The sequence below is a fragment of the Cibotium barometz genome, chromosome 10 (genome assembly GCF_041138505.1).
Source record: "Cibotium barometz isolate CiBa-2024 chromosome 10, ASM4113850v1, whole genome shotgun sequence".
In the NCBI taxonomy this organism is placed as follows: domain Eukaryota; kingdom Viridiplantae; phylum Streptophyta; class Polypodiopsida; order Cyatheales; family Cibotiaceae; genus Cibotium; species Cibotium barometz.
In genome coordinates, this window is record NC_141055.1 from 20051249 (window position 1) to 20058207 (window position 6959).

Sequence of the window (6959 nt, forward strand, 5' to 3'; positions counted from 1 at the left end):
TGGATCAAACCAAATCTAAAAGGGAGCCAAACTGGTCCAAATCTTGTCCAAATTGACTCAAATTGAATCTAAAAAATTCTAGAACCTAGTTGGACTTGGTTAGTGGCCTCCCTCACCTAAAAATAGACCCTCAACCATTTGTAAAAAAATATTGGAGCTATACTATTATCTTAAAATAATCATATTTTCTATTATCCCTTAAATCTTACTCTCTCTTGGGAGCTTGGAGCTCTCTCTCCCTACAACAACTCTTGGAGTTGCTCTTCTCCTCTTGGTGGACCAATTGTTTGGTCAGGGGCTTCACTACTAATAGAGAATCAAGCCAAACTTGGAGGTAAAATCATTTTTTAATGGTTTTGTCTAATTTATCTCAATGACTTTCGTCTTCTCAACCCCTCTCAAGCTTGAGAAGCTTTCTAAATAATTGATTTAATTCAAATCAAGCTTTCCCTTAAAGTCTTACTACTTAATTAAGAGAAATTTAATCTTTATGCGTATTTGTAATGCTTTGTTTAAGTAAATCTCTCTCTCTAAAAGAATAGCCATCTTTATGGCTAAATCCCTTGAAAAACGATGGTTCTAAATGACAGTCTCTTAATTCAAAGCTAAACTGTAGGCTTGATAAGCTAGAGATTTAGAAAATGGTATTTTTTATGATTTTGTGTTAACAAAATAATGGTTAATTCTTTTAGATTATTTATAAGTAGTTAAAAACTACTTTTATTGATTCTAAATGAAAATTAGATTATCCTATCAATTTGGGAAAAGATAAATAATGGATTGAGCTTAATCTAGTGGGATAATCATAATTAAGTTTATGATTATGGTTAAAATTATGATTTAAATTTATAGTTTGATTTGAAGCATAAAAGAGGAACTACTATAATATTTTCATTACAAGCTTTCACTCTTTTAAGAAAAATTTAGAATTATCCGTAATAGTAGCGAAGCTATGGTAACATTTTCAGAAAATAATACACATCTTATTTTTATGCATAATGCTAAAAGAGGACTTCCTACCATATTCTTGGATTGGAAATCCTATACAAAAAGAATGATTTTCATCATATTTATGAGAAATATTTTTTTTGTATTTATGCATAATTAATTGACTATGTGAAAAGAGTAAATTTTGGTAAATTTAATTTTATACAAAAAGAGGAATTCCCATGGTATTTGAAATCTAGGTAAATAAATGGTAAAAGAAGAATTTTTGGCATGATTCAAATTATGAGTATTTATGCACCGGATAGGGGGCTTGGGAACTCTTTTCCCTAGTACACTTGGCAAAACATAACCAAATTTCTAAATGGATCCTTTCACTACAGTGGTTGGGTAGTTGGCTAACCCATGGGATTGGATGGGGTTAGGCGAGACTGATGGATCCCTAAAATGAGACTCAATTGTGTTAAGTTACAATAGTTGAAGTAAATCCCAAATAACCCTTCTTCTATGGAAAACAATCAATGGTTGTGCCTCTTGATGAGGAAAAAAGCGTTGGACTCTATGATCCAAGTGCAAGTCTTTTCTTTGATCTAACCATGAGACTTGTAGATTCAGTTGGATCACTTTGGTTAGTGATGACCTTGACTACGTTAGAATAAAATTATCCTGGAGGAATCACCTATGTTTGCTGGGCGAGGGATGTTTTTTCGGGTTCAGTTTTGGAAGAATCGAGGGATTAGTCTCTTGTCCGGATATCCGTGGGCGAGGCCTCGAGTGAGAGGCTTTCCCTGTGTGCAAGAAGTGCTACGTCCGCTACTAGCACCCCTGAATTGGTTGCGCGGAGTGGGCAGGGATCTTTACTAGTATCGGGGCGAATTAGCTAAAGTGAAACAATCAAGATCCCAGAAATGTCAAAAATTTATGAAGTACGAGTCAAAGATTGTAATTGTGTGATGAAATTCATACAAATTGATATTCAGAATGAAGATTCATAAATTGAAAATTGGGTCTTCAGATGGAAGTATCGGAATTGTATGGAATCCCTGACTTGCGTGAGGCCTATATATGATGGTATTTACCTTATAGCTCCAAGGACCCTTACTACCCGTATATACCATGGATATATCTACAGATCTTTACTGACAATATATATGAGTAAATCTAAGATCTTGAAGTTATAAGCAAAAATGCTATACAGAGGATGAATTTGAATGCTGGTTGATATGATTTTTGAATTCTAGTTGAGAATTGATGAATTGATTTGGATTTTGATTTAAAGATAATGATTTCTAAACTCGAGTTGAAAGAAGATAAGCTGAACAAAGCCACAATGAAGATGAATGGGAAGAATCCCAATGATGATGTTAGTAATTTGAAGATGATTATAACTTTCAGCAGATCACTATGAGATTAGTGGATTTTGCTGACAGATTGATGCTATTTGACCTTTGACCCAGTGGATCTAATTAAGGGATGACAAATTGAGAACTTGCATAACTGAAATTTTTGTGGGGAATGTTCAGATAGAATTTTTGGTCTGATGGACCATTAGTGTGTTAACGATATGAATGATATGTTCTGAATGAATTGTTCTCTGATAATGAGTTATGTATGTTCCTTGATCCAAGTGCAAGTCTTTTCCTTGATCTAACCATGAGACTTGCGGGCTCAGTTGGATGAGTTTGGTTAGTGATGACCTTGACTACGTTAGAATAAAATTATCCTGGAGGAATCGCCTATGTCTGGTAGGCGAGGAAAGTTTTTCCGGGTTCGGTTTTTTGAAGAACGGAGGGATTAGTCTCTTGTGGGAATATCCATGGGTGAGGCCCCGAGTGAGAGGCTCCACCCTGCTGTGCAAGAAGTGCTACTTCTGCTGCTAGCACCCCTGAATTCGTCGTTGCATGGAGGGGGCAGAGATCTTTCAGTTGGTATCAGAGCGAATTTGCTAAAGTGGAATAACCGAGATGCCAGAAATGCCAAAAATTTATGAAGTACCAGTAAAAGATTGTAATTGTGTGATGAAATTCATACAAATCGATATTCAAAATGAAGATTCATAAATTAGAAATTGGGTCTTTAGATGGAAGTACTGTAATTATATGGAATCCCTGACTTGATTGAGGCCTAGATATGATGGTATTTACCTTATAGCTCCAAGGATCGTTACTACCCGTATATACCGTGGGTAAATCTGTAGCTCTTTATTGACAATATATATGAGTAAATCTAAGACCTTGAAGTTATAAGCAAAAATTCTATACAGAGGATGAATTCGAATGTTGGTTGATATGATTTTTTAATTTTGGTTGGAAATTAATGAATTGATTTGGATTTTTATTTAAAGATGATTTTTAAATTCGGGTAAAAGAAGATAAGTTGAACAAAGCCACAATGAGGATGAATGGGACAAATCCTAGTGACAATGTTAGTAACTGGAAGATGATTATAACTTTCAGCAGATTACTATGACATTAGTAGATTGTGCTACTGGACAGATTGGTACTATTTGACCTTTGACCCAGTGGATCTAATTAAGGGATGCAAATTGAGAACTTGCATAAGTGAAATTTCCGTGGGAGGGAATGTTTAGATAGAATTTTTGATCTGACGAACCATTATTGTGTTAAGGATATGAATGATATGTTTTGAATGAATTGTTCTCTGATAGGGAGTTCTGTATGTTCTTCATGTAGAAGGGATATTTATCCCAGGATTCTGTGTGGGTTGACCAGACTATAAGGAACCCTAGAATTAGTTGGATCTTAAGGTTAAAGGGTCTATCCTCTAGCTGTGCGATGAGGACATCTCACATTTTTTAAGTGGGGTAGGATGTAAGATTCCTCCCTCCAGCTTTTGAGAGGTAAAGATATAAGAACCTCCCCTTCTGTTCTTGAAATTATTCCCCTCTGTGAAATAGAAGAAAGATCTTGTTTTACCCTGTTTTGGCCTAGAGAGAGAAAATTTCAAGAGAGACATAATCCAAAATTGAGATATCTTTAGATATAAAAATCCTCCTAATGTCTAAAATGGATTCCCCTGAAACAGAAATTCAAAACGAACTTTCAAATGTGCATTAGGAATAAATTCAAAATGGTTTAAGGGACCTTAGCCTAAGGGGCTACATTTTTAAAAAAAAATAGATTATGGTCCAATTAAGGTTCCAATGGACCAATTAGATTTATCCAAGTGTTGGGATGAGATAAATCCCAAAGAATAAAAGCAAATACCCAAAAATGAGTAAATGCTCACATAAGATGAAGAGTTAACTAAGTAAAACGTTTATTAGTTAAAAATTATGAGATATTACTAAAAAAATGAGATATTTTAGAATAATGATGCATTTTTGACACCTTGGTAAGGAGAGAGGGACTCTTGAGGTAGGCGCCTATTTCACATGTGTGGAAGGGTTTCTAATTCAAAAAAATTGTGATATTTTTATCTCTCCTCTCTCCTAGATCAAACTAAATAAAAAAGGGAGCCAAACTGGTCCAAATTGAGTCAAACTCAACTTGGAAAATTCTAGAACCTAGTTGGACTTGGTAAGTGGCCTCCCTCACCTATAAATAGACCCTCAATAATTTATAAAAAAATATTAGAGCTATACTATGCAAGTATTATATTAAAATAATCATATTCTCTATTCTCCCTTAAATCTTACTCTCTCTTAGGAGCTTGGATCTCTCTCTCTTTACAATAACTCTTGGAGTTGCTCTTCTCCAATTGGTGAATCAAGCCAAACTTGGAGGTAAAATCAATTTTTATGTTTTTTTCCAATTTATCTCAATGACTTTCTTCTTCTCAACTTCTCTCAAGCTTGAGAAGCTTTCTAAATAATTGTTTTAATTCAAATCAAGCTTTCCCTTAAAGTCTTAATGCTTAATTAAGAGAAAGTTAATCTTTATGCTTATTTGTAATGCTTTCTAAATAATTATTTTCATTCAAATTAAGCTTTCTAAATAATTATTTTAATTCAAATCAAGCTTTCCCTTAAAGTCTTAATGCTTAATTAAGAGAAAGTTCATCTTTATGCTTATTTGTAATGCTTTCTTTAAGTAAATCTCTCTCTCCAAAAGAATAGCCATCTTTATGGCTAAATCCCTTGAAAAAGGATGCTTCTCAATGATAGTCTCTTAATTCAATGCTAAACTCTAGGCTTGATAAGCTAGATATTAAGAAAATGGTATTTTTATGATTTTGTGTTAACAAAATAATGGTTACTTCTTTTAGATTATTTTTAAGTAGTTAAAAACTACTTTTATTGATTCTAAATGAGAAATATATTATCCTTTCAATTTGGCAAAAGAGAAATAATGGAATGAGCTTAATCTAGTGGGATAATCATAGTTAAGTTTATGATTATGTTTAAAAATATGATTTAAATTCATAGTTTGATTTTCAGCATAAAAGAGGAACTACTATCATATTTTCATTACAAGCCTTCACTCTTTAAAGAAAAAATGAGAATTATCAATAATAGCAAAACAAAGTTATGGTAAAATTTTCAAAAAATAATACACATCTTATTTTTATGCATAATGCTAAAAGAGGACTTCCTACCATATTCTAGGATTGAAAATCCTATGCAAAAAGAATGATTTTCATTATATTCATGAGATTTTTTTTTGTATTTATGCATAATTAATTGATTATGAGAAAAGAGTAAATTTTGGTAAAATGTTTTTATACAAAAAGAGGAATTCCCATGATATTTTAGATCCAAGTAATTAAATGGTAAAAGAGGATATTTTGGCATAATTCAAATTATGAGTATTTATCAAAAGTAAAATTTTAAGTATTATTAATTTTATTTTGGAAAATATGGGTAGAATTGATTTTTGTAAATCCCATGAATCTCTTACTCAAAAAGAAGAATATTCAATATATTTCACTTGCAAAATTTGAGAAAGAATATGAAAATATCCATCGAGAAAAAGTACCTTTAACTAGGCCAAGCAATTGGTAGAAGCTTAGAAAAGTCCCATCTGTATCCAAAGCAGAAAACGGTACTAAATGTGACTGAGATGTGATTTGATGTAAATGGATGTGGATGTGGATGTGATGAGATGTGATGATATGTGAAAGTAAATGATGTGATGTAAATAGATATGGATGTGTTAGATATCCGTAACGCCGCTACGGGCGTTACCACAGGAGGGGACGGCCTCTGGCTCACCACCCAGCCATAGAGGAAGAATGAGGATTGCCCCTCATCCCCCAGGCTATATAGTGTGTGGCCTGCCGTCCACACTAGCCTGGCCGCCCATGACTCCGCATGGGCATCCTCTCCCACTGAACCTCGGACATGGCCATCCGCCGGTCTGCCGTCGGTCACACAGGCGTTACAACCTACGTGACATTGGACAACCTCTGGCTCACCACCCAGCCATAGAGGAAGAATGAGGATTGCCCCTCATCCCCTAGGCTATATAGTGTGTGGCCTACCGTCCACACTAGCCTGGCCGCCCATGACTTCGCATGGGCGTCCTCTCCCACCACATGTCCTACCCTCGAGGCGCTACGCCCATAGAAGTGTTCACTAGGCACAACGGCCATAGAACGGCTCTCTCTCGAAGGACTCGGCACTACGGCCTCGGGGGGGTCACTCTATGTAGAATATCCCTATCGCGTGCATTCAAGGCCTATATTTTAAATCCCTTATCTGTGAATTTTTTAATCCATATAATATCCCCTTTTCTTTATGAATCTGTAAATTTTTTTGAAAAAAATTTAAATCATATCCTTATGTAAATATATTCCTATAAGTTTCATAAATTAAAAATATGCTTCTGTTGAACTCACGTGATATTCACATTTTTTGTGAGCGACCCTCCCGAGACTACGGCCGTGGGATTTGTCTCTCTTAGCACGCGGCACTACGGTTGTGTGCGGTGGGTCTCTTTCGTGGAAAACAGGCACTACGGTCACATGGCGCGACGGCCGTGTTGGGTTTGTTTCGTGGGGTGTACCGTTGTTTTGTGTTTTTTTTTTAATAACGGGCCGGGCCGGCCCTCACC